Genomic DNA, 24,579 nt, shown 5'->3' with positions numbered 1-24,579 from the left:
AATCACTAGATTCTGGAATGGTTCCGAAGGACTGGATAATTGCAAATGTCACCCCACTCTTCAAGAAGGGAGGGAGGCAGAAGAAAGGAAGTTAGCCTAACTTCAGTGGTTGAGAAACTGTTGGGGTCCATTATTCAGGATGAGCTTTTAGAGTACTCGGCAGCACATAATAAAGTAGGCCAAAGTCAGAGTGGTTTCCTTAAAAGGAAATCTTGCCTGACAAATCTGTTGAAACTCTGAGGAAATAACAGGCAGGATAAACAAAGGAGGATCAGTAGGTGCTGTTTACTTGGATTTTCAGAGAGGCTTTGACAAGGTGCCACACATGAAGCTGCTTAACAAGATAAGAGCCCATGGTAGTACAGGAAAGATATTAGCATGGATAGAAGATTGGCTGACTGGCAGGGGGCAAAGAGTGAGAATAAAGGGGGCCTATTCTGGTTCGCTAATGGTGACTAGTGGTGTTCCACGTGGGTCAGTATTGGGATCATTTCTTTTTATATGGCAATGGTCAGATGTTGGAATTAATAGCTTTGTGGCCAAGTTTGCAGGCAATACAAAGGTAGTTGGAGGGGTAGGTAGTGTTGAGGAAGCAGGGAGTCTGCAGAAAGGCTTGGGTAGATTAGGAGAATGGGCAAAGAAGTGGCAGATGGAATACAGTATAGGGAAATGTATGGTCATGCACTTTGGCAGAAAGAATAAAGGCATAGATAGTTTTCTAAACAGGGAGAAAATTTGAAAAACTGAGGTGCAAAGGGACTTGGGAGTCCTTGTGCAGGACTTGTGCAGGATTCCCTGAAGGTTATCTTGCAAATTGAGTCAGTGGTAAGGAAGACAAGTGCAATGTTAGTATTCATTTCAAATCAGAACAAGGATGAGATGCATTGGTCAGACTGCACTTTAGCATATTGTTAGCAGATTTGGGCCCTTTATTCTCAGAAAAGCTGTCCTGGCCCTGTATAGGGTCCAGAGGAGTTCACGAGAATGATTCAGGGAATGAAAAGTTAACATATGAGGAGCATTTGATGGCTCTGGGCCTATACTTGTTGGAGTTTGGGGGGGACCTATTGAATTTTAAAAGGCATAATGGAGTGGATGTGGAGAAGATATTTCCTATAGTGAGTGAGTCAAGGACCAGAGGGCACAGTCTCAGAATAGAGGGACATCCACTTAGAACAAAGGTGAGGTGGAATTTATTTACCAGTGGAGGCCAAGTCATTGTGTATATTTAAAGTGGAGGTTCTTGTCTAGTCAGGACGTCAAAGTTATGGGAGAAGGCATGAGAATGAGGTTGAGAAAGATATTAAATCAGCCATGATGGAATGGAGGAGTGGACGATGGGCCAAATGGACTAAATCTGCTCCTACAGCGTATGGTCTTGTACCTCGGTTCAGTCTGTAAGGGCAAGTCTGGTCTTTCAGTTGCCTTGAATTTCTGTTCTTCATCCACTCCCACACCACAGTTTTTGACCTGTATACCAGCATCTCATTTCCGACTAAGCTGTCTGCAGCTCTGAACTCAACACTGAATTCGATGACCTCAGATAATAAATTTGTATTGGAACTGGCCAACTCTGACAGAAGGTCATTGATCTGTATGTCCACTCTGACCCTGGTTTCCACCCATCATGAAATCCAATTTGTTCTCTCAGCTCTCCTCTACTGCAAATAGAGATATTTGCTTTCTAACTTGTCCTTGTTCTGATGAAATGTCTTCAACATGAATCATTCATCTGGGCCCTTTTGTAATTAAGCACAGTTGGTAGTTCTTGACCAGCTTTGTTCAGCAGCATTTTGGCTAGATAGATTTAGCAGGTGCTTTTGATGCAGTCACAGTCATTGTTGAGTTATTCAGGTATCATGCTCAGATGGAAGTCACACTGGATTAGCTGAACCTGGTTTCGAGAAGATTACTTAGGTAGCAAACTACTATCTCATTTAATCCTTTTCCCACCATCAGAATGTGCCTCAGTAGAAATCAGTATAGCTAAAATGCTGACATTCAACAAGTATTGTTTGGTTTATGGTGTTAATGTGGATTAGAAGACCTTGTGTTAATCCTTTTTTTGGAAATGATACCTACATTTGTGACCCTGTATTTCCACATGAAAATGTTTATTCACCTACAGGCCATGACTGGTCTGGTAAAGACCCAAACCATCCATCATGAAGTACTGTCCATGGATCAGAATGTTATGTCTGGCTGTATCATCTAAGTCAGCAAGTGCTGTGCCAATGATCAACTGTGCTGAAGTTGTTGCGTAGTTTGAGTCCTGCAGTGGTAAAATACAAATTCTTAATTTTCTTTCTCTGTAGCGAGAATGCCACCAACTGAGTCACACCAGCATGATTTACCACTGTTCGCTTGTGTTTTACTTATTTTCTGTTCTTCCATCAACAATAAGTTATATAGCATCTTTAACAGAATAAAAATACCCAATGGGAGTCCATAGGGACATGTGTTTGCCATGGATTATATAACTCAATTTTTAAAGTTTTTTGCTCCACTAAATTGTCTGAACAGGTTCCCAATTTACCCATCGTAAAGTTGTCATCATGTGATCAGAACGCAGTCTTCTCTCCCCCTCCTTCCCTCCCTCCCTCTTGATGCTCTGTGATGTGCTAAAAATGTACATATTCCATCTATATCCCTAATTTCTTAAAATTATTCAGGAATAACGGTGATCGTGGAGCTGTACCTATTATCCTGTAATAAGCTGTGCTGAATTAACCATCTTAACTCGTTTCCTGCTTCAACTGTACTGCCTTGGTCATTTTTATGTTACGTGGGAAAACTTGTGTTGCATCTGCCTACGGTCTTCATTGTCTTGTCATTTATTCTTGATTAGTCATGTCCTCTTTGATCTTTATCCGTCTTACTCAGGCTGCAAAACAACTCACATGTGTAACTAATAGATTGCACTTTCCTATTTGCAAGGTAGAAATGCAATTTAAGTTACTGGAGCTTAGAAAAATAGAGGGCTATGTGGTAGGAAATTCTAGGCAGTATCTAGAGTAGATTACATGGTCGGCACAGCATTGTGGGACAAGGGGCCGTACAGGGCTGTAGATTTCTATGTTCTATGTATGTTGTTGTTGACTCCCTAAAAAGTGAGTTCTCACAGACACCAAAATTACAGCTACAATTTGAAAGTTCATGGTCCAACAGATGTCTTACTCTACTATTAAAATCAAGACAGGACACTTTGGTTCAGTTGGGAGCTTAGAACCATAATAGGAGTTGCACTAGCTCTATCTAAAAATATATTGCCAATCTGCTGTAACTACCATGTAGTGTGACTAAACAGCAGATGTAATGTGCTATAAGTGATTCCACCAGCATTGAATCAATTCAATACTTAGTCAAGTACCTCCATCCACAAAAATGGACTCCGACCTGTGCATCTTAAATACAAGGCTGAAATTTATGCCATTATATTCACTTGGCAATACTTTGCTATCAGAAATTCGGACCATCCCAGAAGCAAAACTTTAACCAGCAGTTCACTGCATGTGAAATTAATAAACTGCTGGGTGTACTGAATACAGGGAAGCTTATTGGGCCTGACTACATTTCCTACTAAAGTGCTGAATATTATCTCCACACCTTTAGCCAGCTGTAATAGAGTAACTGCAACATACATCTGCATAGCAATGCATTTAAATGCCTAATTATATTGTCCATAAACCGCAGTAAATCCAATCTGAACAATTTGCCTACTCTCTATCAAGTTCTAGTTTAATTGTCATTCAACATACACATTCAACCAAACAAAACAGCGTTCCTCTGGGGCTAAGGTGCAAAACACAGAACCGTACAACACGCAGCACATATAATTATGGTAGCAGAAAACATAATTACGAAAAGAAAATATTAAAAATAATAATGCAGGTTGATCCAAAATACCAAGATCTGAAATCCAAATTTTTTTTGATCGTTGACAGGAAGTCACAAATGGAAAATTTCACAAGGACAATTTCAAATGGACAATTCTAAGAAGTGATTGCACATATGTAATGAAAAGAAATGAAAAAATAGAAAAACACTGCATAAATCAAAAAAATGAAGATCTCGATTGTGTATTGAAATAGATTTGTCAGCTTTGAAACTGAACATATGCACTTAACTGTACGCTGATTGTAGCACAAGCAAAGATCTGTCATAATGATTTAAAAATTGAAGGTAGTTGTGAATATCAAGCAGGATGCTTGCAGAAATTTTAAGAAAAGGCACAGTATTTGATTTTTAAAGATGAAATGTGCTGATCATGTGATCATGGAGCAGCAGAGAAATTCATTGATGAGTTTGTGAAGAATCTAACACCAGAATCAGTCTACAATGCTGATTGGTTTATACCTTATATAAAACCTAAAAAAACCCACAAATACAGTGTGCTGTAACCTTTTAATCAAAATGCAGCATTGCAGGAGGAGACTGAAAGCCTGTCATTGTTTGTAGTTCAGCTGATTCCGGTATTCTCCCGATGCTGCTGTGCTGTTTTTATAACTACATTAATTACACACACATTATATTTTCATTATATTAATGGTTTGTAATAACTTTTACTGTTAAGTACTCAAGACAAAGGCTGTTTACCAGTAACACACAAACTCAGAGTCAGAAATGATGGCGATTCCAAACTACCTCATTACATATTCCAAAATCCGAAACACATACAGCCCTAAGCATTTTGGAATCGAGGTACTCTTATAACCTATAATATAACCCAAGTCCCTGTGTGTCATGGCCTGTAGATTGATAGTGCGTGGGTGTTGTCCTGAAGCCACGTTTCTGCAAGAACAGTCTGCAGCAGTTTCTCATCATTGTGCAGTGCGATGGCAGAGAATGCAATCCAGCTTGTCTTCCGCCAAGTGAATACTGGAGGGCAGCGATGTCCAGAGAGGCCAGGCTCCAATCCAGCAGGACACAGCCTGCTCCAGAGTCTTCTTCCTTGGCAGCCACAGTATGTAGCCCTCAGGTATGAATGAGAGTCTGGTCCACCCCACATCCGAGGTCACACAGCTCCCCCATTGGTCCTGCCAGTGAACCAGAATCGGGGTTATTCTACATTATCAATGTCCAACAGGGTCTTGTGATCACAACAAAAATGCCCAAGATAATCGCCCGCTCCATCCGTGGGATCACACACCACCTCCAACAAGTCGAGCTCCACCATTATCCAGCAATTCACTAGTAGGATAGACCTGCAGTACTCGATGCTCTTGATAACCAGCAGTGTCTTGCATTCACAAAAAAGAGATAAAGGACCAACAATCTCAGCTTTGGCTGGACACAGAAACCTCTGTGTCTGAGTGCGCCACCATCTTACTGGAAGATGTCACTCACAATGTATTTAGTATGTTTCTCCAAAAGCCGTTATATTTCTGAATATATGTCTTGCACTTCGTTAATGACGATAAATACAACATTTGAAAACATAAAGTGAGGCAGAGAAAGAACCTTTTAGATGTTGTTACTGGAGTTTTCGTTCTGCTTGCTTCCCCCACCCCCTCCACGTATGCTCCAGATCAGGATGGAAGGACTTGAAAACAGAGAAACCAAGTGGTACTAGATAAATAATTCACTCACTGCTACTCAATCTACTGCTTAACTCTTGACTCTGGCAGTCTTGGTTCAAGAGGAACTGCTCTCAACGTCAAGAGCGCATATGGTGAGGTTTGGCAACAAGGAACCTTAGTAAGATTGAAACTGTGAATCAGGAGGACAGCTATCTTCTGACTAGAACCATACATGGCAGAAGGGAAGCATTTTGTGGTCATTTTGGCATTTCCTCAGAGAAGAGGCTAAGAGCTACCCACATTCAGATGCCTTATCAGTGACCTCCCTTTCCTGCTGTTGGAAGTGTTAGGTTTGCTGATGCTTGCACTATGCTGAGTTCTATTTGCAGATCATACAATAAAGCGTAGAAAACATTAAGGTTTGTGGTGATAAGTGCAAGTAAGGCTCAAGCAATGCAAGTATCAAATTCAAATTTATCGCAGTGAAGTGTGTCATTTGCACAAACAACTAACACAACCCAACCATGTGCTGGGGGCAGCTCGCAAGTGTCACCACACATTCTGGCACAATCATGCTCAGTAGAACAACAGGGAACACAACAACTCAAAACATCCCAAGTGACAAAGCAACAACAGCAAAACAAGCCCCATTTCTCCCTAATACCCACCTACTCACGCACATGCACAGTTCTGTAGCCCCTGGACAGGCCGTCCTCTTCAGCCTCCAGTCCTCATACACAATCCTCATCTTGTGGATGCATAGACATTGGGCCCTCACTTTCCCCAGCAGACTCACAGAGAACGGCACACACTGGCCTGTGGCCACTGGACTTTGACTGATGGACTTCCGATCAACCTTTGGGCTGCAACATCCAGTATCGACCCAGGACTCACCAAGGATGATGAATGTGGACCCAAAATCCAGGCCTTGCCGATGACGGGATCCCGAACACTAGGCCTCGAACTCCAGTGTCGCGGTTTGCTTACCTAGGGGGTCGCCAGCTTTCATTCCTCCTGCCCGCATGGAACTCCAATTCCAGGACGTGCCAATGACTTCAGTCCTCAACCTCGATGGTCCACAGGCCCGGCATCTGACCGCGTCCACATCACTGACCTTCGAATGCGGAACAGAGAATTAGACTCTGGCCTTTCCCCCACGTCCTCGATCCCAACCATATTCCTAATTCCCCTCTCTACCCTCAAACCCATCCCTACGAAACTAAAAAAGACTAAATATGAGCCACATACTTGACGGAGACCACAGCTCAGCACCATTGACTGCACTTTTGTGTCAATGTCAGGTAATGATCATGGAGTCCTGATGGAAGGTCTCAACCCATGAATGCTGACTGTCCCATTTCCTTCCACAGATGCTGCCTGACCCACCGAGCTCCTTCAATGGCTTTGTTGCTTCAGGTAATGATCGGGCTCCGCAAGAGCAACTCCACAACAACCTGGTCAAACCATTACCAACTCCTCCACTGTCAACATCCTTGGAATGTTATAATTAACCAAAGGACCATAAGACATAGGAGCATAATTAGGCCACTCAGCCCATCAAGTCTTCTCCACCATTCTATTATGGCTGATTTATTATCCTTGTCAATCCTATTCTCCTGCCGTCCTGACTATAAATACTATGATATCAAAAACAGAATTTCTGTGGTAGGTGACTCTCTTCCTGACACTGCAAAATCTTTCTACCATGTACAAAGTTCAAGTGAAAATGCCCTCGCTTGGCTGGATTAATTCCTATATCAAATGCAAAACGTGCTCAAGACTTGCACACTCACCGTTATCTCAGGAGATGTCTCTAACCTCTCCCACATTCAGATAGTATACAGAAAAAAACTGTTGTCGAAAGAGGAAATGTTCTCCGAAATCTCACATCATCTTGCATCTAGATAAACTTAGTAGCTCTGAACTTTGCTGGCAAGCTCCATTTGCACGACTTCTTGAGCATCACTCGCAAATAAAGTTACCATACACTCTCTCATTTCCTTTACTCAGGTGCATAAAAATCTGAATTTATTATCCTTCTCTGTTTAATTAAGCAAGCAAATATTATTTCATGATGTAAGAGAGACGGATGCTGTAAATCTGGAACAGCTCATCCAAAACACTGGAGAAACTCAGCAGGTTAGGCAGCATCAATGGAGGGAAATAACCCACTGCCTGGTATGCCATTGGTGTTTAGGGCAGTAATGAAGGTCCCTCCATCTCTTTCTGTCCTTAGCCACTCAGATGTAGAAGGATCCTTCATTGCTGTTTCCATAACAATATTCTTTAACTGGTAAGGGTTGTTAGCCCTGAGCTGAACCCCCAAACCTGGAGGACCGGTGGACCACTCTTAGTCTGGCCTCTAACCCTTTGACCTGTTTGCCATTGGTGACCCTATCAAGAGCCAGAGCATAAAGCCCTCATTCCAGCCAACATATCTCTCCAGGTCTTTGAGGCACACAAGCCTCCAAACCACAAGGTTGGAGGGGAGAGAAATGAACACTCGACATTTTAAATTGAGGTCCTTCATCAGATCTGGGGAAAAAAGAGGGCAGAAGCCAGAATAAAAGGGAGAGAGGAGAGGAAGAGCATGAGCTGGCAGGTGATAGGCGAATCCACGTGATGGGGGTAGGCAGGTGAGGACGAATTCAGGACTATTCTGGACCTATTTAATTTCCCCCAGTAATGAACGATACTGGAAGCTGGGAGGAGGTAAGAGGAAGAGGGAAAGGGCTGAAAAAGAAGGAATCTGAATAGGAGAGGACAGTAGACTGTGGAATAAAGGGAAGGGGATGGGGAACAATGAGGGACAGGCGGGGATAGGAAGGAAAGGGATACAGAGGCCAGAGTGATAAGTGGAACAAGGGGAAAGGTGGGAATAGAGGGGAGGGGTACCAGAAGTTAGATAAATCAATGCTAACACCATCAAGTTAGAGATTGTCGATTCATAAATAAGGTGTTTCACCTTCAGTCTGCAACTGACCTCAACTTGGCGGTAGAGGAGTCTGTGGACAGGCACGTCAGTGAGGGAGTGGAAAGCGGAGTCAAAATAATGGCCATCTGACGATCTTGGCTGTCATGGCAGACGGACTAAAGCTCAACAAAGCAATTCCCAGCTCCATGTTGGGTCTCACCAGTGGAGGGGAAGCTGCAATGGGGAGCTCCGGAAACAATAAACAACCCCAATTGATTCACTTGTGGGGCGTTTCCTCGCTGGAAGGACTGTTTAAGGCCCTGAATAGTGGTGGGGGTAGAGAGATGTAGGGACAAGTGTAACACTTAGCATGGTTGCAGGGATAAGTGCATTAAGGGGGATATGCATGTGGGGAATGGGGGATAAGCGGAATTCATTGAGGATGTGATGAAGCATATTGATGAGGTTAGAGCAATTAATGTGGTGTGTGTGGATTTTAGAGAGGTTTTTGATAACATTTCCTATGGTAGCTCATTCAAAAGGTCAGGAAGGATAGGATCCAAGGAAACCTGTCTACATAGAGACAGAACTGGCTTGCCCAAAGAGGGCAGAAGGTGGTAGTAAATAGACCACTTTTGAGGAGCTCGAGATGCTTCACCACCGCTCCTGTTCACCACTATCTGAACCCCTCTGGACCTTTTGTGACATAGGTGGACACAGCCTATGTGGGCACCAGGGACAGCCTCTTCCAGCAAGGTCCAGACAGGAAAACACGTGCTTGTGTGCCTCTTCGCACGTTCAACTCTACACAGTGCCAATATGGAGTAGGAGACAGGGAGCCACTTGCCATCAAATGGGCCTTGGAGGAACAGAGACATTGGCTGATGGTAAAAACTGAGCCCTTCCTGATCTGGACTGACTTCCAGGACCTCATTTCCATTCAACAGACCTGCCAACTCAACCCACGTCAAGCTTGCTGGGCTCTCTTCTTCAAGCAATTCAACTTCACCATCTCCTACCAACCCAGCTCCAAGAAAACTAGGGCCTTGTAGCGACAGTTCAACCCAGCTGAAATGGAGATCGACCCTTAGCCCATCATTCCAACTGCTCAGATCCTCGCTGCAATCACCTGTGACCCTGAGAACCAGATCTACCATGCCCTACATCACGAGCACTCCAAGGCACTCCAGTGGGCCCAGTCACCACCGCTTTCCAGCCATCCCGGCACACAATGGACTCTGGACTTTCTGCGGCACCGGCTGTGGTAGCCCACCATGATCGCAAATGTATGTCAGTTTGTTACTGCCTGCCCAGTCCATTTCCAACAACCAGCAACCCCCTGGGTTCCTGTAGCAGTCCCTTGACACCCATGGCCCCATGTCACCATAGGTTTGCCACCTTCCACAGCGATGGACCGGTTCTCCAAGGCAGCCCACCTCATTGCCCTCCCCCAACCAGTGTCAGTCGCTGAGACAACAGACCTGGTTCCCCAATGTGTACTTTGTCCCCAGGGCTTTCCTCAGGACGCTGTGTTGGACTGGGGCCCACAGCTTGTCTCCCGCTTCCGGCAAGCCTTCTGCCCCCTCCTCCACACCTCAGACAGTTTCCCTCTGGCTATCACCAATGATCAATCAGGTGGAGCCAACCTGCAAGTGGGGAAACTTGTGGGTTGTTTCGCTTCCTCGGACCCTTCCATATGGAAGAAGTATCTGCTCCGGGCCAAGCTGTCCCACAATCTACACACCTCTTCTGCCATAGCTATATCACCCTTTGAAGTGCTTCATGTCTACCAGCCCCCGTTGTTCCCCACGGAGGAACCAACGGCAGAGGTCCTATCCACTGGAGCCCTAGTTCACCATTGCCAGAATGCTTGGAAGAGGTCATAGCGGGCTTTCCTAGCTGCCAACTGTGCCTACTGCACAGGGAGATTATTCCAACCTGGGGACCGTGTCTGGTTGTCCACCCAAGATTTGCCCCTGCACATTGACTTCCGCAAGCTCTCGCCCCGGTTCATTGGTCCAATCAAGATTACCCATCGCATCAACCCAGTCTCTTACCGTTGCCAGCTGCCACCCTCCCTCAGGATCACGCCTACCTTCTGTCTGTCCTGCCTCAAGCCTGTTGTCCATGGGGCACTCAACCCACCACAGCCTGCCCCTCCGGAACCCAGGACAGCAGAAGGTGACCCAGTATACACGGTCAGCCCGATGACACAGTCACATCATTGTGGATGGCGTCTGCAGTAGCTGGGTGACTAGAACCAGTATGGCCCAGAGGAGAGGTCTTGGGTGCTGTCCAGTTTCATCTTGGATCCATCGCTGATCGAGAAGTTCCACTGGGCTGATCTAGATCATCCTGGGTCGTCAGGTGCCAGCCGTGGGGTGGGCGGTGGGGGGGGGGGGGGGGGGGGAGGTTATCCTGTCAGGCCTGCAAAGGCAGGCACTTCCCAATCTCCATCCATCTAACAGGAGCCACCTGCCACTCATTTCCAACTCATCCCCTGCAACCTATTTAAACCCAGCTCTCATTCACAGTCCCTGTTCACTCATTGAACCAGCCAGCCTCAACCAGTTGTTCCTATACTCCAGTTACTTTTGAAACCCACCACCCCCCACTGGTTTCCTTGGGCTGCATAAGTCTAGGGAATACACACTCCATTTCCGCCGAACCCATGAGGTTGAGACGGCTCTCCCACCCCAAACCCCGGTTTGTGTGGGTGCTGTGTAATTTGTTACCCTGTTACAACTCAGTGCCAAAAAATAACAGTCAACACACTGCATACGATCAAAGGAAAAGGGTTAATAAAGAAAAGTAAGAGAAAAACAAAAAGGGCCCATTATAATTAAACAGTCAAATATGCACAAGTTGGAGCTCAACTCTTCCAAAAGTCATATTCACCAATCCTCAGTAGACTCTGGCACCTTGCTCCTTCGAATCACAGTCCCCCAGTGGGTCGAATCCTGTGACCAGTTCTCCCCAGCGTCTTCTCTCTTCATCTCCCGCCAAATAAAGGACTCAGCTCACATTCCAAAGCACCTGTTATCTCTAACCTTAACCCAAGCACCACTTCTACAGAAGGACCATTACATTAGCAGTGAAACCTTCCCAGGGTGTTACATCATGTTGCCCTGTTCTCCTGGATTGTTATTTTGCAGTTGATTATTAAAGTTATCAGTCACCGCTGAAACATCTCCACTGCTCTGCATTTGGGTCAAGCCTCCTCTAGGTTTCCTGACATAAAGATCGCTCAAAGTTGCCATACAAGTTGATAGGGTTGTTAAGAAGGCATATGGTGTGTTGACCTTCATTAGTCGGGGGACTGAGTTCAAGAGCCACAAAGTAATGTTGCAACTCCATAAAACCTTGGTTAGACCACACTTGGAATATTGTGTTCAGTTCTGGTTGCCATATTGTAGGAAGGGTGCAGAGGAGATTTATCAGGATGATACCTAGACTAGAGGACATATCATATGTAGATTGGTTGAGTGAGCTAGGGATTTTCTCTTTGCAGAGGAGGAGGGTGAGAGATATACAAGATGATAAGAGACATAGTTTGAGTAGATTGCTAGAGACTTTTCCCCAGGGCTGAAATGGCTAAAACCAGGGTACATAATTTTAAGGTGACTGGAGGAAAGTACAGAGAGGATATCAGAGGTAAACACTACACAGAGAGTGATAGTTCGTGGAATGTGCTGCCAGGGGTGGTGGTAGAGGATGATGCATTAGGGACATTAAGGTACTCTAAGTAGGCACATGGATGATAGAAAAATGGAAGGCTATGTAGGCAGGAAAGATTAGATTTATCTTAGAGAAGAGTAAAAGGTCAGCACAACATTGTGGGCTGAAGGGCCTGTACTGTGCTGTAATGTTCTATGTTTCCTGTTCTACGATAGCAGTGGTGGGGGGCGGAATTTCCAATTTTTGAAAAAGAGGATATCTCGGATGTCCTGGAATTGGAAACCTCATTGTGAGAACAGATGGTTTGAAGACCAAGGAACTGAGAGAAGGGAATATCATCCTTGCAAGTAATAGGGTGGGAAGATAAGGTAACTGGGGTCAGAGGGCTTGTAACATGTGGAGATGGAGACAGAGGTCAAGAAAGGGAAGGGAGGTGTCAGAGATGGATCAATGAAATTTGAGCACAGACTGCAAGTTGGTGGCGAAGTTGATGAGATTGATGGGTGCGGGATGCAGCACAAATGCAGTTATCAGAGAAACATTTGGGGTGCATTAGCGGGGTGCATTTGGAAATTAGATTATTCCACATAGCCAGCAGAGACACAGGCAAAGCTGGGGCCCATGCAAGTGCCCACGGCTACATCTTTGGTCTGGAGGAAGTGGAAGAAACTGAACGATAAATTGTTAAGAATGAATACCAGTTCTGCCAGATGGAGGAGAGTGACGCATGAGAGGAACTCATTGGAAATCCATCCTGGCATGTACTAGATGGGCTGAAAGGCCTTTTTTCTGTGCTGTAGAGCTCCATGGCTGTTGTCAAGAAAGAATTAGAAAGCCTTGAGCTTCGTAATGGGTATGGAAATGTACAGGAACTGGGTGTCCATGGTAAAACTGAGGCAGTCAGGGCTGGGGAACTGAAATGACGAACAGTATGCAAAGTGTCACTGATATGGGAGGGGTGGGGGGCAACACAGTAGTGTATCAATTAGTGCAATTGCTTCACAGCTCCGGCAATCATCAATCAGGGTTTGGTTCCTGTCTGTGAGGAGTTTGTACATTCTCCCCATGACCACGTGGGTTTTCCCCAGATGCTCTGGACTCCTTCCACATTCCAAACACGTTCGGTTAGGATTAGGGTTAGCGAGTTGTGGTCGTGCTATGCTGATGCCGAAAGCGTGGCAACAAATGTGACAAAGTTAATCTTTAAGTGCAGGTGGGAAGATAGAAGGGCACGAGGACAGTGGGACAGGAGCAGGTGGAAACAATGGGCCTTCCGGGCCAATGAGTTTTGTGGATCTTGGGTATGAGGGAAATATGGTCAGTGTGGGGTAGAGGGACTATCAGGTTGGAAGCTGCAGAGGGGAGATCTCTAGAGGTGATGAGGTCAGTGATGGTGCGGGAGACAGTGGCCCCACGCTTCTCAGACACACACTATTTCAAGATCTTTTATAATTTTAGTTTCCAATTGCGTCTTGCATTGTACTTCAATGCCACTTACTTAGATTTCCCAGCCTTTCTACTTTTATGATGTAAATTAATATGATGTACAAATGAAAAGCATAATTCAATTAAGCATTTCTGGATGCAGAGTTATCAGCAAGAGCTGTGCTTCTGCAGTCTTGGATGGAAATAAAGCAGTTTTCCCATAATCTCATCACCAGATAGTTGCTGTGTTACATTATATTCCACAATTCATCTAAAAATAAACGTTGACCATAATATAACAGTAGTCATGAAGAGTCAATGTTTCAGGATTCGAAAACACAACATCAGTGCACAGACGAGCAAGAGAAAATCTGCAGATGCTGGAAATCCAACCAACACACATAAAATGCTGGGGGAACTCAGCAGGCCGGGCAGCATCAATGGAAATGAATAAACAGTCGACGTCTCGCCCTGAAACGTCGACTGTACTCTTTTCTGTAGATGCTGCCTGGCCTGCTAAGTTCCTTACATCAGTGCACTGTATCTGAAACACTACACTCAGGATACACAGATTAACTTACACTGGGGTCTCCCCACACATTGAAGGACTGTTCTCAAGCAGGCTCAGGTGTAGAAAGGTGCTTCATGTTTATTCACAGGGAGGAAAAATTAGAGACAAAAAAAGCAGGCGGCACATCACACAGTAAACTAAGCATATATTCTACTTTGAGATGCAGGAACTCATTACTCACAGATTTTAACAAGGCATTAAGAATGACAATCTCATCATACTGTTCAGTTGCAGAATTTTACAGAGGTGCTGAGATTCCCTGTTATAACTTTGGAAGTGAGAGGAAACGAGCAACGTTCTGCTTGAGAATAGGCCTCTCAGACCTAATGGGGAAGATTAATGATGGGAAAATACCCCAACACATGATGTGCTTGGACAATATTATTCTTTGTTGGTCTCTTGAAAAAACTCTTTTGCAGGATGGTGGAAAACCAATTACAGTGCACAATAGGCACATGTTTAACGTGTGATTCACTGTTGTCTCCTTTAGGAAGGTACATTATTTGTGTGTGTGTGTGTGTGTGTGTGTGTGTGTGTGTGTGTGTGTGTGTGTGTGTGTGTGTGTGTGTGTGTGTGTGTGTGTGTGTGTGTGTGTGTGTGTGTGTGTGTGTGTGTGTGTAAAGACTAGGAGAAAAATGAATTACAAGGCAGATCAATCCACTTCACCGACTCTGACCCCTGTACTAGGCTACGAGCCATAAATCATCCTAATTCGCGCATCCATTTCATTACCGCTGTTATTTTAAAAAAGAGATGAAAAAATGTACAGATGCTGGAAATCCAAAGCAGCACGCACAAACTGCACATTTACACGGTGACGTGACGTAACGATTATTACTCCTCGCTTATATGAAGGATGTAACTAAAAGTCGGTTCAATTCAATTAAGATCTTGTGGACAGGATGAAAGAATCAAAGATGTGAAAAGGGAAAGAAGGAAGAAATATTAAAACTTTTGTCTCGGACACTGATACTGATTTCAATGTAGTGACCACTAAGAATATGCATCAATCAGCTCTCGCCTTCTTTAGATCATGTTTCCTCTTCCATTGTCTCCCCACCTTCTCTAATATTTCAAAATTTTTTACAGGCACATTTTCTGCCTTTGCTGGTATACTGGACTCATTTACGCCTAGTGCTTTCCGATGTCTATGTGGAGCGTGAACTGTGATCGTATTTCTGTGGCTCAGCGATTCAGGAGGTACTTAAGTGGAGGGACGTTCCCATTCCTGATCGTTTCATTATCGGCTCTTGCAGGCACACAGGTAGTTGTGCCCTTAGTGAAAGTTTGAAATAAAGTTTGTTACTGAACATAAGCTTTTTCAACATGAACACGCAATGCAGTGACAGAAAAAAGTCTTAACCATTGGTGTGGATAAAGATCAAATTTAACGCTATAAGATCAGAGAACTTTTGACTCTATTTTCTTCCTTTGATTGTAGTCACTGTTGTGTATTTAATATTTAAGTAATGTTTGAGTAAACTTGAGTGTGTGTGTGTGTGTGTGTGTTGATTAAGCGTTCTTGTTCGTTTAAAATAATTCATTACGGGTTATGTGTATGTGTAATAATAAATTAATTGCATACGTCATCGCGCTATCACGTAACACGTGCGCGCCTCGCTGAAAATAATCCCGAACTTACACCTGCATTTCGGAGTCTGTTTTCCTTTGAATTAGTGTAATGTTTTGAAGTTACAAAACATAACAGCAGCATGCATGATAACGTCCTTGATTCTTACAAATGCCGCCTCGAAATGTTTTCTGAGCACTCTGGTCGTAGTTTCACTGCAGGGGTTTACATGAAGAATGCTTTCAGGGCTAAACAGGATTTTAGTAATATGAAAGGTCATCTGATTGCAATGCAACATACAAGTTGTAAAATTATATGTAAATAATCTACCTGGCCTTTACATTGTTCAAAAAGTACCAGTCCGTTCGTTCTTTAGATGATTACAATGTAGATATTTTCTTTCGTAGTTTGCAATTTTGAAAGGGCGAGCCCAAGTTCAACGTTAAAGAGGCGTTTGGATATGGACAGTGATGGTGGGGTTCTGGACACCGATGGTCCCACAGCAGGTCGATGGGATGGCTCCGCATGCACTAGATGGGCTGAAGGGCCTTTTTTTTTGCGCTGTAACGGTCTATGACTCTCTAAGATTGGTGATATACGAACATAAGAAATAGGATATTTCTCATTAAGCCTCTAGTTCAACCTTTAAAAATGTGGAAGAGTAGATTGGAAAATCATGTGGAAGTGAGCGAGCTAATTGCAGAGTCAGGATAAATGAATCGTTTTCAGGTTGCAAACTGTGACTGGTAGGTCACAGGGTGAGTCCCGGGGCCTGGACTATTTACAACCTATACTAATGACGGATGCGGGGAGCAAATTTATTGCAGAAAAAACTGCTGATAACACAGGTGAGGAAGTCAGTTCTGAAGAGTGTGTAAATATGCTATGAATATAGATAAGAACATTGAATAGGATTGCAGAGGACAGGCATTGAACACAGCGTGAAGCCAAATTAAACTAATCACTTCTGCCTGCACATGATGCATATCCCGCCACTCGCTGTATATTTATGGTGCCGATCTGAATTTCTCTTCAATGCCACTATTGTATATCTCTTAATCACCACCCCTAGCAGCACGTTCCGGGCATGTACCGCTCTCTGTGTAAAACAAAACAAAAATCGCGCCGTACACCCCCGGAGTGCGTACGTTAGTTAAGTAACCGAGTCACGGAATAGTGCATTTGTATGCACGGGCCTTCAAAATGAGTTTTGCTAAATACTGCATCATCACCATGGGACTGAAGGGACAGAAGCTGTCTGTTTATAAATTTAGCTAACGCAGCAAAAAGCAGAAGGTTCTCTTTTCCAAGAAATGTCTCTGCAGCGTTTGATCAAGTAAATGCTCAAAAGTTTGCCAGATTGTTATAGGGTGAGGTTATCTACTCTGGTGAAAATGCAGAATATTGCTTAAATGGAGAGAGACGGCAGAAAGTACCTCGGTTTCCTCGCCCGTGAAAGACAGTTAACATGAATTCACAGCACAGGAAGACAACTGGAGCACAAGCATAAGAATTATCGCTACAACTGTACAGTGTGCTTTGGTCTCTGTACTGGGGGGGGGGGGCATAGTTAATTTGAAGGCAGTTCAGGGAAGATTCACTGGGTCGATTCCTCGGATGACTAATCAAGAGAGTTCAAAGTTCAAACTAAATTTGTTAACGAAGTACAAATACATCAAGGTGTACAAACAACCCCGAGTCCATTTTCTTTTAAGCAAGCGCAGCAGATGCAAGAAACACGATAGAATCAATGAAAGGCTGCGCCCAACAGGACGGGAAACAACCAGCGTGCAACAAAAAACAAGCTCTGCAAATGCAAAAAAAAAGAGAAAAATAATAAGTAAGTAAATAAATAAACAAGCAGGCAAGCAATAAATACCGAGAACATGAGAGGAAGAATCCTGGAAAATGAGTCTGGAGGTTGTGGGAACAGTTCAGTGATGGGGCAATTGAAGTTGTGTGAAGTTACCCCCTGTCCTTCAAGATGTAGAAGGAATCTTCATTTGCTGTTTCCATAACAATTGTTTTACCAGCCAGTTGTTATCCCTGAGCTGAACCCCCGGACGGGGAGGACCGCTGACCCCACTCTTAGTCTGGCCTCTCCCCTTTGACCTGTCGGGTATGGGTGACCCCACCAAGGGCCAAAGCAGAAAGCCCCGACTCCAGCCAAGAGAGCTCTCCTGGTCACTGAGGCTTTTCTCAATTAATGGGCCCAAAAGCCGCTCAACATACTCATAGTGCCTTAGAAAGCCTCAGCATTACGTCCTTGCTTTTATATTCTAGTCCTCTCGAAATGAATGCTGACATCGGGTTTGCCTTCCTCACCACAGACTCAACCTGCAAATTAATCTTTATGGGATCCTGCAGAAGGACTCCCAAGTACATTAATTTCCCCCCCTGTTTAGAAACTAGTCTATGCTTTTATTCCTTCTCCCAAAGGGCAGGACCATACACTTCCCGACACTGCGTTTCCATTGGCCACTTCCTCGCAAATGGCCCTCTTGGAGGCAGAACTTGTGAGGCCTGTTCCTTGGGGGAGTTGACTGCTATGGGGCAAAACGGGAAAATGAACTTGAGGTCCAGATCAGATAGGCGACCTTCTTATTAAACTGGTCTCTTTCTGTTCCTTTTGTCTTATGTTCTTTTAATTTAGCTGGGACACTGTGCAACCTGCTTCTGAGGAGGGAGGAGAACACCAACCACTTCCCTACTCTGAGTTTTATTCAGTGAGTCCTGATTGGGAAGCATGCCTTATGAGAATAGGTTGAGTGAACTCGGCCTTTTCTCCTTGGAGCGACGGAGGATGAGAGGTGAACTGATAGAGGTGTACAAGATGATGAAAGACATTGATCATGTGGCTAGTCAGAGGCTTTTTCCCAGGACTGAAATGGCTAGCACGAGAGGGTGTAGTTTTAAGGTGCTTGGAAGTAGGTACAGAGGAGATGTCGGGGTAAGTTTTTTACGCAGAGAGTGGTGAGTGCGTGGAATAGGCTGCCGGCAGCGGTGGTGGAGGCGGAAATTATAGGGTCTTTTAAGAAATTCCTGGATGGATACATAGAGCTTAGAAAAATAGAGGGCTATAGGTAAGTCTAGTAATTTCTAAGGTAGGGACATGTTCAGCACAGCTTTGTGGGCTGAAGGGCCTGTATTGTGCTGTAGGTTTCCTATGTTTCTATGAAAGTTATTTTGTGTGGTTTTCTGGCGATTAAAGTATCAGGATTTGCTGTGATGGTATTTGCAGTGGATTGGTCTGACTCACTAATCTACAGCTAACATTACAGGCTGAACTGACTACAGAGAAGACAAATTATAGAATTTTTGTAAAATCTGGGAATATTTTAAAATAGGTTTCAGTAAAAGATTATTCACATTGACTGTCCTGTATTGACAGTAATGATTTTACGTTGGCACTAAATGGAGTGCATTTAAAATCCATTATACATTTTGGCCTAATAGATAAGGACACAAAAGTGCAGACACGAAGTTTCAATTCTGCAAATCATTCCTATCAGGAAGTAATCCACAGCTGCTGTGCTAAATATCCTCCAGAGTATCAGAGGAGAGCTCCTGGGAGTCAGGGTGGATTTTACTCGTGTGTCAGATGACACAGTGCATTCTGACATCGATCGCTGGGACCTGGTCCAAGCACAGCTAAGAGACTGATAGGATAAAAAAAAAATGCTCTTTCTGGTCATGGTAAAGATCAAATAAAAATGAGTTTCAAGCAACTGTCACACTTGTACAATAGGCAGCTCCTCTCTCGAGGCGCTGATTAAAGCAGGTTGCTTAGAGAGCAAGTCGGCTTCTAAGCTCCGCTGTGCTCCCCTAGAAGTACAACATATTGGCCTGTCAGTAAAGGCTGGGAAATTCCTCCATTTCTAGTGATCTCATCGCTTAAGTTTTTTTTTAAACTACAGAAGATATTTATTTTAGCTTAATCTAAAACTCCACCTGAGCCTTCAAAATATCAATTCCTCCGATTCAAAGGGCTGTTGCTTTTCATGCAGAATTTTTACCGTAATCATTAATCATTTATATTTATGTAGGTAATTGCTGGCTTCTGTCACATCCACTGCATCATAGCATTCAACACTGCACACGGGCTCAGAAAGGTCAGGCTCTACACTTCCTCAATCTTGACAGAGTTCAGCATTTCACATATATCTATGATCTTAATACTTCCTCTAGTTTATGCGTGTAGAAGATAATTCGTGATTTCAGCGAGAGAAATTTGCTGTTAGCAAAACAACAGATTGTAGGCATGTTCTCAAATGAACTAGGCACTTCCTTCAGTCAATTTCACTGTGTGTAGTAAAGTGTAAAATATTGATTCATTGGTAATTGCTGTATTCAGCAGATGGAGTGAAGATTGCATTTGCTGAGAGCCATTCAAGATGTCTATAATGAGTGCCATTGTCCCAAAGCAATGAAATGTACAGTCCTGCAATGCTGATTAAAATTTACTCTGACAGTTTTCAAATACTTGACATATAATGCAGAAATTCCTTCAAGGAGTGAACCAAGATCAAATCATTTCTACCATCTGACTGGTGTCCTTTTTGCACTGAAGGTAATTATTGTTTTAGGTTTTCACACCCTGACGTAGTGAGTGCCCTGGGGTATGAATCTGTGTCATCTTCTTAGAGATGTTCCTATTTCCATTATTTTGTGTTTCTGTTTAAAAATTTAAAAGATCTTCTGTGTTTTTCTTTCTTCTTAATTCATGAAACCAATGCACTGAAGAACAATGATGAAAGCTCAGACAACAATTCTTTCGCAGTTCAGAAGATGATTATTAATATTTCTCTTCAAAATATTTCAGCTTTTATCCAGATGGCATTCAGCAAGAATATTCCTCAATAATCCAATCAGACGAGAATCATAACTTCCGAAGGACTGGAGTAGGCTTGTCCCTTTTGAAGCCATATTTATCTCCAAGGTCACCTGTGAATATTCCACTAGAAGATTACAATGCACATAAAAAACCAACTGATTAGTTTTCCCAACTGAATATTTATCAACATTAATTTCCATTCTAAATGGTACACTTTCTCAAATGTGAAACTGCCTTAGGCTGCCCATGTACATTTTAGTTAGTCTGAATTGTTCCACAATAACGCTAGCCAGAATTTTAATGTAGAAGTGCTTTCGTTCTGGAAAATAAATCAGATATGCCACTAAGTCTTCCAACCTAGAACATTACTTGCTTCAGAGAAAAGGGATGAGGTATTTCAAGGCATTGGCTGTTTAGACAAAAAGAAAAATTGTTAGATTGCTAAACATATGCAGAATTGTAAGTTGATATCTTTATGTTTTGATTTGTAATTCAAAAACATAAAATCTTACTGAAAGAAAATCATGGCAGCCAGGGATAACTCATGTATGTTTAGTTTTAATTTCTTTAGTGAAGTGTGCACATGACGTGGTGGTGTAATAACGTATGCTATTCACGTACTTTTACATATAACCCACAATGAATTACGTAAACAACAAAGAATGTTTAATCAAACAATATATTACAATATTTCTCAGATATTACTGAAATATTAAATACACCACATTCCTCCCTACTTAGCTATAAACTCCAACTCAATATATAATGCATTCAGGCTGAGAGATTTAATCGGTGCGGAGGATTTCTTACTCTTGTAGGATAATCTCTTTCCTGACTACGGGGGCCACTCTGCTTGGCAGGTGAGACCTGTGGCTGTGAAACAATCTCAGGTTCTGAGGCCTCCTCCATTGTGGTTGCAGGAGTTGACTCTGGAACTGTAGGAACTGGTTCTGACATCTCTGGCCATTTTTGTCCTCTAACGATTGAATCTGCTCTCCTCAGCCGATCAATGTGTCATCTCCAGATGACATCAGACACTATCTCCACTGTGTAGGAGAGTGGTCCAGTTTTGTCCTTAATCTTTCCAAGTACCCACTTTCGACCACTTCTGTAGTCCCTCGCCAGGACTGTTTGTCCAGGAGTGAAACATCAGATCTCCTTATTTGAAAGGCCCTGCAATTTTTCTCAGCTGTTTGTCCTGCTTACTTCGGTGATTGGGTTTGAGGAGATCCAATGGAAAATCCAGGAACAGCATAGCTGGTAAGTTCTTGGCTGTGGCAATATGCAAAGAGGAAATTGGCGAGCTTCAGATTAGTGTCGGTGTAGTGCGTTACGCTGACATTGCCTGCGGTGCTTCCTTTAGACTCTGAATAAACCTTTCCGCCAAGCCACTTGTAGCTGGGTGGTAAGGTGCTAATGTAATATGTCTTACTCCATTCATTTTCAGGAATGGCTGACACTGTTCCGCACCATCTGTGGTCCATCGTCACTGACTAAGTGTTCTGGAACACCAGTCCTTGCGTAGAGGCTTCTCCACCCATCAACAGTGTGTGAGGCCGCAGTGGAGGCTATTGGGAACACATCTGGCCACCTTGAAGCTGCATCCACCACTACCAAGAAATTTGTGCCCATAAATGATCCGGCAAAATCCACAAACATTTTGCCCAGGCCGTTCCCAGGGATGGAGGGGCGCTTCTCTTGGCATCTTCTGGGCATGTTGGCATCCCGAACAGTGCATGGCAAGCTCCTTGATCTGCTGATCTATTCCAAGCCACCAGACAAAACTTCAAGCCAATGCTTTCATTTTGACCACGCCTAGATGACCGGCATGTAGCTCCTCCAACACTTTGGCTCTCAGCTTGGACGTTACAACAACTCTCAATCCCCCCATAAAGCAACTACTAACAAGGGTAAGTTCATCCCAGTGCTGGTAAAAATGGGAAAGTTGGATTTTTGCTACACATTCCAGCCATTTTGGCTTGCCATGTAGATCTGGCACAATGTGGCATCTTTTCTGCTTTCCCGTTGGATCTGCTCTACGTTTATAGGGAGACTTTCCATTTGCTTTAGGGAGAATATGTCAAGAGGAGTGTCCTCTTCTGTAAATTTTTCAGGTATTTCCTTCTCCAATCCATCACCATTTCCATGATTAGTTGACCTCTTGAATTTAATCTTGGTAATTGTGTCCTGTAATAGAGCCCATCTCTGCATTTGTGCTGTTGCTGTTGGTGGTACACCCTTCTGTGGATTGAAAATGGACGCTTTGTGGTTGATGATAAGTAATGAGGGTAAACTCTCTCCCAGACAAGCACTTAGAGAAACGTTTTACACCCTAAACCAGCCTCAGGGCCTCTCTGTCAATCTGTGCATTATTTTTCTCTGCAGCATTAAGGGAACGTGATTTAAAGGCTATCGGGTTTTCACTTACATCACTCATAACATGTGACATGACCTCATCTATACCATAGGTGAGGTATCACAGGCAAGCTTCGCTGGACAATGTGAATCATAAAATGTGAGTGTAGTGTCTGACATAACCATTTCCTTTGTCTTTTGAAAAGCCAGCTCACACTGCTTTGTCAATTGCCATTTCTTCCCAATCCATAGTAATAAATTCAAGGGGTGGAGCACAGTAGCCAGGTTTGGAAAGAACCTGTTGTGGTAATTGACAAATCCTAAAAAGGACTGCAACTGTGACACTTCCATTGGCCTTGGGGGATCCACCACTGCTTGAATTTTCTCAGAGCACTTAAGTAAATTTTTGTGTGTCAATGGTGTGACCACAGTAAGTGAGGTTCGGTTTAAAAATTCACACTTGTGGCATCACGCTCTAAACCCACAATCTTCTAATCTTTTTAACACTGCTTTGAGATTTTGGAGATGTTCCTTCTTATCCACACTGGTAACAATGATGATATCCGGGTAACACTGAGTGCCTGGGCAGCCTTGCAGCACATGGCCCATAGCTTTCTGCCAGAGTGTAGGTGCAGATGCTACTCCAAAAATAAGCCTATTATAGTGATAAGGTGTTTATGGTGAGAAACACTTTGGACTCTTCTTTCATCTCCATCTGTAGGTAGGCCACAGCTAAGTTCTCTTTGCTGAAGCGTTTCCCTCTAGAAAGGTTTGCCAATATATCCTCTATCCTGGGCTGGAGGTATTGATTTATTTTTAGTCCTGGGTTGATGGTGACTTTAAAATCATCACAGATCCTGACTGACTCATTCTTCTTGCCTGCTGGGAACACTGGCAGTGCCCATGGGCTCCACTCAACCTTGCAAAGAATTCCTTCAGCCTCCTTGCGATCTACATAGCTCACAGACTTTATCACGGATGGTATAAGGAACTGGATGGGCTTTGTAAACTTGGGTGTGGCATTTTCATTTAACACTATTTTACCCTTGACATGTTTGAGTTTTCCAATGCCATTCTTGAACACTGCTATGGCATCATCCAATTCCTTCCTTGATAGGATTTCAGTTGACTCTATTGCAAGGGATGTAGCATGCAAATGGTGGATGGATCTCCAATCAAACTGTAGTTTTCTCAGCTCATCATGGCCCACAATGCTGGTCCTCCTGTTTTTAACACCTACAAGCCCAATTTGGCTTGTTCTCATTGCATTTCACTGTTATGAATGTCATTTCCACAGGCGTTTTCTTTTCTGCAGTATAAGTTCTTAGTTGGATATCTGCAGGTTTCAGCTCAATATCTTTGAAAATGCCATCCTTCTTTTTCAATAATTTTTTTCTTTTTCAAAGTACTAGAAGGAAGTATTCCAAACTTTTTCTGTACTTTTTAAAGAAAATTTTAAGCCTAATCCTTTGACTGCCTTGTTTGGTATTGTTGGAGAAAAAGGCATAACTTTGGAGACATCAGATTTGCATATAATGACTTTTATTTCTCTTATAGCTAGGAGGGTGGTGTTGCTTAAATGGAAGGATGTTGCTCCGCCTACTCATGCTCAATGGTTACGTGATGTTATGTCATGCTTAAATTCAGAGAAGATCCGTTGTTCAATTTCTGATTCTAACCAACACTTTCAAACATTCTGGGGACCATTTTTGA

At 43.4% G+C, this 24,579-nt stretch overlaps 1 protein-coding gene across 1 annotated transcript in view; it reads right to left on the bottom strand.

Annotated features, from left to right (window-relative positions):
* zbtb8b (zinc finger and BTB domain containing 8B) overlaps positions 1 to 24,579 on the bottom strand; it is a 367,049-nt gene that overhangs the window by 237,020 nt on the left and 105,450 nt on the right. The window contains exon 4 of the mRNA XM_073034469.1: positions 6,507 to 6,633. The gene's annotated coding sequence lies outside the window, so the exon portion shown is untranslated. The remainder of the gene's footprint in view (positions 1 to 6,506; positions 6,634 to 24,579) is intronic.

This window comes from Hemitrygon akajei, chromosome 32, assembly GCF_048418815.1.
Source record: "Hemitrygon akajei chromosome 32, sHemAka1.3, whole genome shotgun sequence".
In the NCBI taxonomy this organism is placed as follows: Eukaryota; Metazoa; Chordata; class Chondrichthyes; order Myliobatiformes; family Dasyatidae; genus Hemitrygon; species Hemitrygon akajei.
The sequence above is the reverse complement of the archived record's forward strand: the minus strand, read 5'-3'. Positions and strand labels throughout refer to the sequence as shown.